This window comes from Amblyomma americanum, chromosome 9 (assembly GCF_052857255.1).
Source record: "Amblyomma americanum isolate KBUSLIRL-KWMA chromosome 9, ASM5285725v1, whole genome shotgun sequence".
NCBI classification, from domain to species: Eukaryota; Metazoa; Arthropoda; class Arachnida; order Ixodida; family Ixodidae; genus Amblyomma; species Amblyomma americanum.
In genome coordinates, this window is record NC_135505.1 from 33600871 (window position 1) to 33611956 (window position 11086).

General features: G+C 47.0%; 1 pseudogene; it reads left to right on the forward strand.

Annotated features, from left to right (window-relative positions):
• The first annotated feature begins 704 nt into the window (after positions 1 to 704).
• Positions 705 to 6072, forward strand: LOC144103280 (uncharacterized; annotated as a pseudogene).
• The last annotated feature ends 5014 nt before the right edge of the window (positions 6073 to 11086 follow it).

The following is an 11086-nucleotide window of genomic DNA, read 5'->3' on the forward strand; positions in this document are numbered from 1 at the left end:
CATTCAGTTCACGCTCGAGGTGGAACAAGAAAACTGCCTGCCGTTTTTGGACGTCCTCGTGTCGCGAAACCAAAATACCCTTCAATAGACCCTTTAGAAAATTTAGTGCCATCTGGTATGTCTCGCACGAACTGCAGTGCCTCCGCCATTACTTGGGCATACGCCTGCTGGACTGCGCTCGGGCCGCATTGAAAGGTACGGCACCCAGCGCAGCCACAAGAAGCGCAATTCTCTTGTTTCTGTGTCCTAGACATCTTCCTTGACATTGGCTCTCTGCTCCAAGCTACAATCGCGATGCCGGCATGCTGCTGTGTGCCCTTCTGCAGCCAGCGCGGCGTAAGAGACGCGCACGGAAACAAGGTGTGTATCAAGAGCACGGAGCGCATGAAACAGCTGCATGCTTACTCCTTCTCGTCCGTGACCTGTTTGTTTTCTCGTTAAAGTAAATGGCGTAAGTATTGCAAGAGGAGCGAAAAGTTCCTTCTACCGTGTAGCCTTTACGCTCTATAGTGAGCACAAATATAAAGGTGCTACCTTCGGTGCACTCGAGCAGATGCATTGCTTCCGATGCTGGCGACTGTTTCGGCCCGTCAGAAAATCAAAACGTTGCTCATGCACACTTCTTTTGCATTTGCTAGCACCCACGTCTCAACCATTCATAGTGAGTTCTGTGATATTCTGCGCGCGCGAGAAAAAGGACGACGATGCGGCTCGGCAAGGAGCGCCGTCGTTCTCTCCGTTGCGAACCTGCAGCAAACGACGGCGACATAAGCGGAGTGCAGCAGCAGCAGCGGTGTTTTCGTTGGGTCAGTGCCTGCGCACTCCGGCTTAGCTAACACTCCCGTAATCTGTCGTCTTGATCTGAAGTGAGGAAACCGCGAGTGATTTTGCACCGACGGCTAGGCGCACCGCCTCTGCTGATCGAACGCCCGTACCCGGATCGACGCGCATTTCGCCCTGCAGTGCGCCTGCTCGTAGTCGAGTCCGCTCCAAGAGTTGTTAGCCCTCCTTTAACGACAGTACATTGATTTACTAAGTTAAGCTAAGTTTTGCAGCTCTGCCTCACAGTCACGGCAAAATGAATAGTTTTTCCACGGCAACGGCGCTGACCCAAGCCGGTCCGCTTGCTGAGGCGACGACAGATCATGGGGAGGAGCGCACAAACTGGAAGCCTAAAACAAAGCATAAGCGGCATGCATTTCAGGGCTACGGGCAACATTTTTGGTGAATGCAGAACCTAGCGCGACACGGGCAAAATAGCGCGACACTGCCGTTCATCGCTAGGGTCTTCGCTCGAAATTTCGTGTGCATAGAGCTCAGCCTCTAGCAGCCTTATTAGTGTGTTCAAAGTCGTCCCACCAGCTTAGCAGTAACTAACGGTACGCGGGTGCGCTTAGACACTTAACTCTGCTACCGCGCGAAGGATGAACTTTTTCTTTGCATATGCATACCTGGAGCTCTCTGCCAGACTGAAGCACATTCGCAGACAAAATATTATGGGCCACACTCTCTGGCTTCAAATCCTGCCTCGCATTTATTAATGAACATACGAAGGTTTTCTTCCTCTATGTGCAAGTGCACGTGACACTTGCAGAAGTATGAGACACTACATTAGTATTGCTAGATGGTGCTTAGACGAGCTTGATTGCACAAGCATGGTCCACAATATTCTGCCTTCAACTGTATGTACTGAAGAGGTGAAGAAAATGTACATTTTTCATTTCTTCACCTTGATGAATACACAAGAAGACATCTGATACCATTTTTCAAAGTGCATGTTTATTGATGCTTTTACACCTGCACCTTGACCAATTAATTACTAAGTGGGCCGTACTTTTGCAGGTCTCTTTTCTAGGGTTCCCCACAAATCCTGGTTTGAAAAAAAAATTGATTGCCGCAATAAGGGGAGATGAGGGCAATGATTTCCGCATAAACAAGCACACAAAGGTGTGCTCAAAGCACTTCGCCGATAATGACTTGTATGCAAACTATGCTACCGGCACAAGGTGCCTCAAAAATGATGCAGTGCCAAGCATATTTAGTTTCGCACAAAAGCAAAGTGCAAAGGAAGCCACCGGAAAGAGCGTTGCGTGCAGAATGTTGCTCTGAATGGAGAAGTGACAACAGCAAGTGGAATGCAAGCCGACGACATTTGTGATGAACTTTCTGGAACGCCTCATGTACCAACAGCATGTCTGGATGCTGAAATGGACTTCAGCTCCTTAAAATCACAGCCGTCTCAATGTACACGGGATTGCACGGGACAAAAATAAGCACAAGATCTGAGGCAATCACTCACAACAGTCAAGAATGAGCTGAAGGTTACCAAAGAACACCTCCGACAGGCTCATATCGAACTTCAAAGAGCTAAACAAGAAGCAAAAGAAAAAGAAGAAGAAATAGAATCAGTAAAAGAAGTGCTGTTTCGTACCAGCGGAGAACTGGAACTCACTAAAGCAACAGCAGAGAAGCTTGAAAAGGAAGTTCAAAGAGAGTTTTCTATTGACCGATTCAAGCACAGTGCTGATGACATGAGATTTTATACCGGTCTGCCATCATATGGAATGTTTTAAACAATTTTAGTTTCCTGTAATCTAGGGGAACCGGGAGAAAACATCAGACTTAAATCTTCATCACAAGCACACCCATCGCAGGCAGGTAGGTCAAGAAGCCTGACAGTTGAAAACGAGTTTTCTTCCTTTTTCTTGTAAGAATGCATCTTGGACTTTTTGAAAAGGACCTTGCTGACAGGTTCTGTGTGTCAACAGCCACTGTATCAAGAATCTGTATTACTTCGGCAAGTTTTGCTTTCACTAAACGAACAAAGATACCTCTGTGGATGTCAAAGGAACATGTTCAAAAGGAAATGCCACTTTCCCTCCAAGGAAAGTATTCTGCAACTCGAGTCATACTGGATGCAACAGAAATTAAATGTCAGGCAGCAAGCTCACTTGCACTGCAGTCGGCAACATTCTCATCGTACAAATCAGCGAACACCTCCAAAGGACTGAATGGCATCTTGCCCGATGGTACAGTATACTACAGTATACTATGTAACTTACCTTCACTCCTGTCTTTCTTTCAATGTGAACAAGGCCCCCCTAAGCCGGGGCCGAAACGTCATCTTTTTTAACGATTGGTCGGCGCTTGAAGATTTTCCGCCATGAACATACCCGACCAGACGGGTTTCCGTCGAACCCTGGATTTCATCGCACTTCGTGAGGCGTATGGCCAACCGATCATCACTGAGATTCGCCGCTTCATTTCATTAGAAACCCGTGCATCAGCATTTCAAGGTCATCTTCAATTCAACTTAACCTGCAAGGCACGGGATATGATTCCTCGCTCCTTACGCCTGAACAGGCCCGTTGCAAGCCGCTTTGGTGTTCACGTTGTTTCGAAAGCCGAACGCCTTCTTCTACAAGCTATGATCATGGTCTGCAGAGAACAGGTCCCCTCACTAAAAAACCAAGCCTTCTTCGCGCGCCGCCGGTTCGAGTACAACTGCCCCGATGATTTTGCCAGCATCCAGCTGCACGCCAACTTCCATGCTGGTCTCCGCTCACGTCGGGACGAAGCCGTGCACGAGAGAAATCTTCAAAGGCTACTACCTCGTCGCATGGACATTTCCAGAACCGCTAACCGCACCACTGTGCACAACCTTTCGTCACAGAAACTGGACGACGCTGAGCTCTCAGTGTTGAGCCTCGGTCTCAATTTCAATTTTGGACCAGAGCCGGACATAAAAAAAATGGTATGCGCCGTGGAAACTGCGGTCAAGAATGTGGAGCCGTCCCGTCGCGACGAGGCACGCACCCGTGTCGTCAGCGTGCTGTCCAAGCTGAACCGGCATCAAGGACTTGATCCTCTTTTGCCCGAAGAAAGAAAGGCACTAAAAAGATTGCGCGGCAATGAGAACATCGTGATCCTGCCCGCGGACAAGGGAAACGCAACGGTCGTCTTGGACAAACGAGAGTACGTGAACAAGATGGCGAGCATGCTGGAAGATGAGAGAACCTACATGCCACTTAATCGGGACCCCACTTCAAAGGTGCAAAGGGACTTGCAGAAACTTTTGGCTGATGTCTTCTCCTTTGTCCCGCCACAACACAAGTCCCTCTACTACTTCCTCCTCTGCCACAATGGTTCCGCTCCCGCTCTGCGTGGACTGCCAAAGATCCACAAAGAAGGCAACCCAATGCGCCCAATCGTCAATTTCACCCGCTCCCCGCTTCACAAGCTGTCGAACTATTTGCATCGTGTTATCTCCCCTTTGGTTGGTAAAAGCGAAACGCACGTGCACAACTCACACGACTTCATTGAAAAGGTTCGCAACATGGTTGTAGAGGACGACGAAATTTTGGTGTCATTTGACGTGAAGTCACTGTTTACGAGCGTGCCCACTGACCTGGCCGTGAAGGTTTGCACAGATGCGCTCCAGGCGGATGCAACCCTACCGGAAAGAACACCCATTGAAGTTCCAGACCTCAGCAGACTTCTTCAGTTCTGCTTGTCAAACACCTATTTCACGTTCCAGGAGAGCATATATAAACAGGTTCATGGTACGGCTATGGGAGCATCAATTTCTGTGACCGCTGCGAATTTGACAATGGAGTCACTGGAGTCCCGCGCCCTTTCATGCTTCACGCCGCGCCCGAAAGTCTTTCTTCGTAATGTGGACGACTGTTTCTGCATAATCAAGAAATCGGCTGTGAGTACATTCCTTTTGCACCTAAACAGCATGGAACCGGCCATACAGTTTACCACGGAAGAGGAAGTAGATGGCCGTCTGCCTTTTTTGGACGTTCTGGTGAAACGCGACGGCCCTGGAATATCATTCAGTGTATTCAGGAAGGACACGCACACTGGCATGTACCTCAACTTCAGTTCCGTACACCCGACCTGTCACAAGAAGTCTGTTGTTGCCTCGCTTGTCCGCCGATCGGAGAACCTCTGCTCTACGCTGGAAGAGAAAAAAGACAGATCTGTACACCGTTCGCCGCGACCTGATGGCTTCGGGCTATCCCAGTTCTTTTATACGAAAATCCGAGAATCGCCTAGCTCACCCGTTGCCACAGCAACCCCAGCGAGAGAAGAAGAAAAGGATTCCGCTACCCTACGTCCCCGGAGTAAGTGAAAGTTTATCCCGCATATTCCAGTCGTACGAAGTCGACGTCGCACATGTACCCACGCAGAAGCTGCGACACGCGTTGGTTACAGTGAAAGACAAGATAAAGAAGGAGAAGTTCCCGGGCATCGTGTATAGGGTTCCCTGCGCTGATTGCGAGCATGTCTATATCGGTGAAACAGGTGATTTTCGGAAAAGATTGCAGCAGCACCACAATGATGTCAAGAACAAGCGCGTGGCAACAAACGCACTGGCTGATCATGCTATCTCCGAGGGCCATGACATCGACTGGGACGGCTCGAAGATAATCGGAAAAGAAAAGAGCAAGACGACAAGGCTTTACCTAGAATCTTTTTATATTCAAACGACGGTAAACACGCTCAATCGCAACGAAGGCAATCTACCCCCGATATACTCCCGCTGCTTGCGTCATACCATGAAACCTATATAACTTACCTTCACTCCTGTCTTTCTTTCATTGTGAACAAGGCCCCCGTAAGCCGGGGCCGAAACGTCATCTTTTTTAACGATTGGTCGGCGCTTGAAGATTTTCCGCCAGTGACCTTTGTCTCCAATTTGTTTCCAGGATCTATTTCTGTCAAAGAATCTGTGAGCAAGATTGGTTTCTTGGCCCTTCCTTTCAATGATGGTGATGTTGTCATGGCAGACAAAGGTTTCAAGATTGAAGAAATGCTCGAGTCAACGTGGCTTTGAACAACCCGCCTTTCCTCAGAAGAGGTCAGTTCAGTGAAGAGATAAAAGAAACGGAAGAAATAGCATCCCTGCGGATACATGTTGAGCGACACATACAGCGCATCAAAAGTTTTCATATCTTCGATAGGCTGGTACCGCTTTCTCTGGGCCCCCTCATAAATGAAATGTGGATTGTATGTGCTATACTAACTGACTTCCAGTCTCCGCTGGTGCAACTATCTGATGGGTGAATGCTTCAGAAATCTGCTCCTGTCATAATAAAAGGCAAGCTTTGCTCTCCCTTTTCTGAGCTTTGATGTTATGTCGTATGTGACCGCAAATAAGTTATTCTTTTCATGGAAACAGCGCAGCAGACGGGACCAAGAAAGAAAGACACACACACGGGCGCTGACTATCAACTAAAAGAAATTTATTGCAGCATCGTTAATATTGAGAAATCTTATTTCTTTTCTTTTCAGGTTAACAGAAGGAGTGCTTACGCACTTCTCTCCTCGTTGATGTATAGCATACGCCTCAAAAAGTTCGCGGTCAAGCTGGTTCTTGTAGCGTTTAAGAACCTTGGTCCTGTCCAAAGTGGCAGTGCACTGGCATGAGGTCACGTGTTCAAGCAAGTTCTTTCTTGCGCCGTCTTTTATATCTTTATTATGCTCTCTGAACCTGTCATTCAAACAGCGCCCAGTTCGTCCTATGTATGCTGATCCACACGATAAAGGAATATCGTAGACGACTTCCTTTTTACAACCAATGAACGCTTTTTTGGGCTTCTTTCCACACTGCTTGGGCACCGTACCTTCTCGAATGACCAGCTTGCAAAGTTTTTCGAGCTTGTTTGGCGCAGAGAAGACCAACCTGACGTCGGACCGCCCTAAGGCTTTTTTCAGCGGATGACTCACGCCGTGCACGTACGGGATCACAACAGTTTTCTCTCTGCCCTCGTGCTCCTGTGTTGTTGTGGCCGCTTGCCGGAAGTGTTTCAGGATGTTGTTGCCAACACTACGGAGAATCGCATCTGGGAAACCAGCAGTGCGCAGTCGTTTCAGCTGGCTCTTGAAGCTTTTATTGATGCGATGATGACATGACCGGTTGAGGGCGTTCTTCATGGCGCTTGTTTTACAGCCCTTTTAACTAGTTTGGAGTGCGCTGAAAGGTATGGCATGATGCCTTTCATTGATCGCGGAGAGTAACACCAGCAGATGTGTCCTGGGCTTAAGAATAGGCGCAGACCAAGAACCTAGAGTTGGTTATTTTCAGGTAATTCCTTTGTCAAATTGAAGTGTTTAAACGTCTCTGCGAAGATCTGGAAACGACATTCCACATCCCTCTGGGGTCCTGTATCAGGTGCCTTGTAGACGATCAAAAAATCGTCCACATTACGGAAGACGCTAAGTGAGCTGCTGGTTTGCAGGGCTTCTTTCAGGGTTCTGTCATAACGTCTAAGTAGCAGGTCGCTAAGAAGAGGCGCAACACATGATCCTATGCACACTCCTTTTTATTGGATGTACAGCCCTCCATTAAAGGTTATGAAACCTTTAAGGTTTCATAACCTTTTCATGCCTTTTCCAGATCTTCGCAGAGACTTTTAAAGACTTCACTTTGAGAAAGTAATTACCTGAAAATAACCAACTCAAGGTTCTTGATTTGCGCTTATTCATAAGCCCAGAACACATCTGCTGGTGTTACTCTCCGCGATCAAAGAAAGGCATCATGCCATACCTTTCAGCGCACTCCAAACTAGTTAAAAGGGCAGTAGCGACAAGCGCCATGAAGAACGCCCTAAACCGGTAATGTCATCATCGCATCAATAAAAGCTTCAAGAGCCAGCTGCAATGACTGCGCACTGCTATTTTCCCAGATGCGGTTCTCCGTAGTGTTAACAACAACATCCTGAAAGACTTCCGGCAAGCGGCCACAACGACGCAGGAGCACGAAGGCAGAGAGAAAACTGTTGTGATCCCGTACGTGCATGGCGTGGCTCATCCGCTGAAAAAAGCCTTAGGGCGGTCCGACATCAGGTTGGTCTTCTCTGCGCCAAACAAGCTCGAAAAATTTTGCAAGCTGGTCAATCGAGCAGATACGGTGCCAAAACAGTGTTGAAATAAGCACGAAAAAGCGTTCACTGATTGTACAAAGGAAGTCGTCTACGATATTCCTTTATCGTGTGGATCAGCATACATAGGACAAACTGGGCCTGTTTGAATGACAGGCTCAGAGAGCATAATAAAGATATAAAAGACGGCGCAAGGAAGAACTTGCCTGAACACATGACCTCATGCCAGTGCACTGCCACTTTGGACAGGACCAAGGTTCTTAAACGCTACAAGAACCAGCTTGACCGCGAACTTTTTGAGGCGTATGGCATACATCAACGAGGGGAGAAGTGCGTCAGCACTCCTTCTGTTAACCTGAAAAGAAAAGAAATCAGATTTCGCGACGGCTGATTAGAAGAATCTTGTGACCTAGTTTCATGCTTTTATCATATGTATGGGTTTTATATATTATAGATGCTGCAATAAATTTCTTTCAGTTGATAGTCAGCGCTCGTGTGTGTGTCTTCCTTTCTTGGTCCCGTCTGCTGCGCTGTTTCCATGAAAAAAATGTACCAACTAGCCCGGCTGAATTTTTGTTGGAAATAAGTGATGCTTGAAAACTGACATTGGACTTTGTGAATAGGGTAGCTGTACAGCCCATTACCCGTTTCAACACAACCATAACATTCTTTATTTACACAGACATGAAAGAGGAAGACAAAGGCTAAAGTATGCAACATACAGAACACAATTGCATGCCAGAAAATCTGAGTTATCAGTAAATGCACCATGCACCCAATAAACATTACGACTTGATGCAAGAACTGATCAATATAAATGTCAGTGCTCGACTTCGTTATTCTCTGAGGTAAAGAAACGAGGTCTGAGTGGTATCCGTCATTTCTTGTTGCTTGGTTACCAGAGAAGCACATTAAAAAGTCTGGTATGAAAAACCCAATTTGGCACACTAGCAGATTGACGACATAACAACACAACAATAAGCAAGAACAAATGGAAGGATACGGTTGTATAGACAGGCATATGAAGGTGGAAGTCACAACTGCCATAAAGAGATGCATGAATGTCAGCAGACTTGGACACTCCAAACTAATTGCTGGATATCCATCGAACCGACAGAACAAGTATTTGTGCGCGCACGGGGCACCACTGAATATTTGTAGTGATTCCCGTGTATTTTCCAGAGTTTATTAAATATTTGCATTTATTCTCCAGTGTTCAATACTTATTGTGACATGCTTGTCATCTCCTTTACATAACAAAAACTATTCTATTCCCTGTCACATAAGACATGCCCTAAAGGAGTACAGACACCAAACTTTAGTTGCTAGGTTTTCTTCATGGTTCGTACCACACTAGTAAATACAGACCATGCGGTACCCGCCAACTATTTCTGGCTGTTCAGGCAGGCTGGGTTTAGTTCTATATTAAATGAAGATGACAAAGAAATCATGCTGAAGTTTACATGTCTCACAAGAGCTAAACTTAACTCGCACATGACAGAGGGGCAAAACATACAAAAATTTGGAGTCTACATTCCTTTAATGATATTGATACGGAGTGGCAAGTCAAAGAACCGTACGACATGATGAAAGGCGAAATACAATTTTAATGGCTGTGGGCCTAGTGCCATCGCTCAGTCCCGTGCCACTGCCCGCTTTTCGTTGTCGTCTTTTTAACAATATTGAGAGCAGGTTCGTTGGTTTACAGGTACTATGCATTCTTAAAGGTGTACTAAAGAGGAATCTGAACTCGTCTTTCTGCCGCGGGAACTCTACACGTTCCGGGCATTCTTAGAAACTTCGAATTATTGTCCTTGGTGGCCTATTGCCCTGATTAAATTGGAATAAACGTCCCAGCTCTCGCCTTTTCTTTTTTTTAACTCAACGCGGTCGGTAGGAGGTGTCAACAAACGCGTCAGCCGGTTCCGTGGCGGCTTGCCGCTCTGCCATTGGTGGAGTGATATGTAATTCAAAGATCCCACGTGTATTTTTATTTCCGTGGGCCTAATTTGCGGTTATATTGCCTGTGACTGGAACTGTTTATTTAGAGAAACCTACAAAAAGCCTGTGTTGTCCGTCTTTCTTTGTCCCTTGTGCCGTTTTTGCGCTCCCCATATACCATGGATCATCGTTACCGACTCGCCCAAGTTTCCACCCTTGTGGAAAGCGAAGCGATCACTGGACTGGCTTAAAGCCACTCCACGAGTTGGTTGACTCCGCCCACCTACCGCGTTCAGTTCCAAAAAGGCGGGAGCCTGGACGTTTCATCTGATTTAATTAGGGCAATCGCCGCACAGGATAATAATTCGAATTTTCTAAGTATTCCCGGAACGTGTAAATAGAGTTCCTGCTGCAAACAGACGAGTTCAGATTTCTTTTTAGTGTATCTTTAAGGGCGTTTCGAGGCCATATATGGCAACAGCACAGCAAAAAAGAAATTGTCGAGTTTCTGTCTTGCAATAGCCCAATCTTCAGCAGAAAACTTGACGCGGTCAGTGATCAGGAAGTGATCAGAAAAAACAACAAAATCGGTCCAGGATAAACCAGATAAAGCCATCTGGCCAAGGACCTGATAGTAATACTCATGGCCACGGTGCAACCTAAACACACCCATGCTGTCCTTCTTGAGGCAGTGCCCATCCCCCATATCGTCGGGAATTTTTCCCTTCAAACTGTATGGGCACTTCACCTCAAGAAGACCATGTGAAGGAATTTTGCACGAATCGAAGAGTAGCCCGTCCGGTGAAGCTCCCAGCCATGGGCATGAAGGGTCCACGACCAATCCGCTCCGAAAGGCCTCGACATCATGGCCCCTGGCTTTCACCACAGCCACGTACCGCTGCACAGCCGGCTGCTCATTCGTAATGTCTTACCTGCAATAACAGCATAAATAAGGCAGGCACTTTCATCTCAAGAGGAACTTTCACCTAGAGCAGAGTTTTGTGTGCTTGCCTGGTCTACAGCAAATAAATAACCGTTCGCATTGTATTATAGGGCAGTCGGCTAATCAAAAATTGAAGATAAAGGAAAGAACACATGCTGTTCTGAGCCTTACTTGGTGCATATTGTCACCGGCGAAAATACAGAGAACAAAGCTGTTCACTCGGGCGAGGTTTGCCAACACCGCCGCGCTCGTTCTGGACAAAGAAGACGTTCGGCCACGCGCTTGGGAACACAGTTCGACCTCCAGGTGGCGC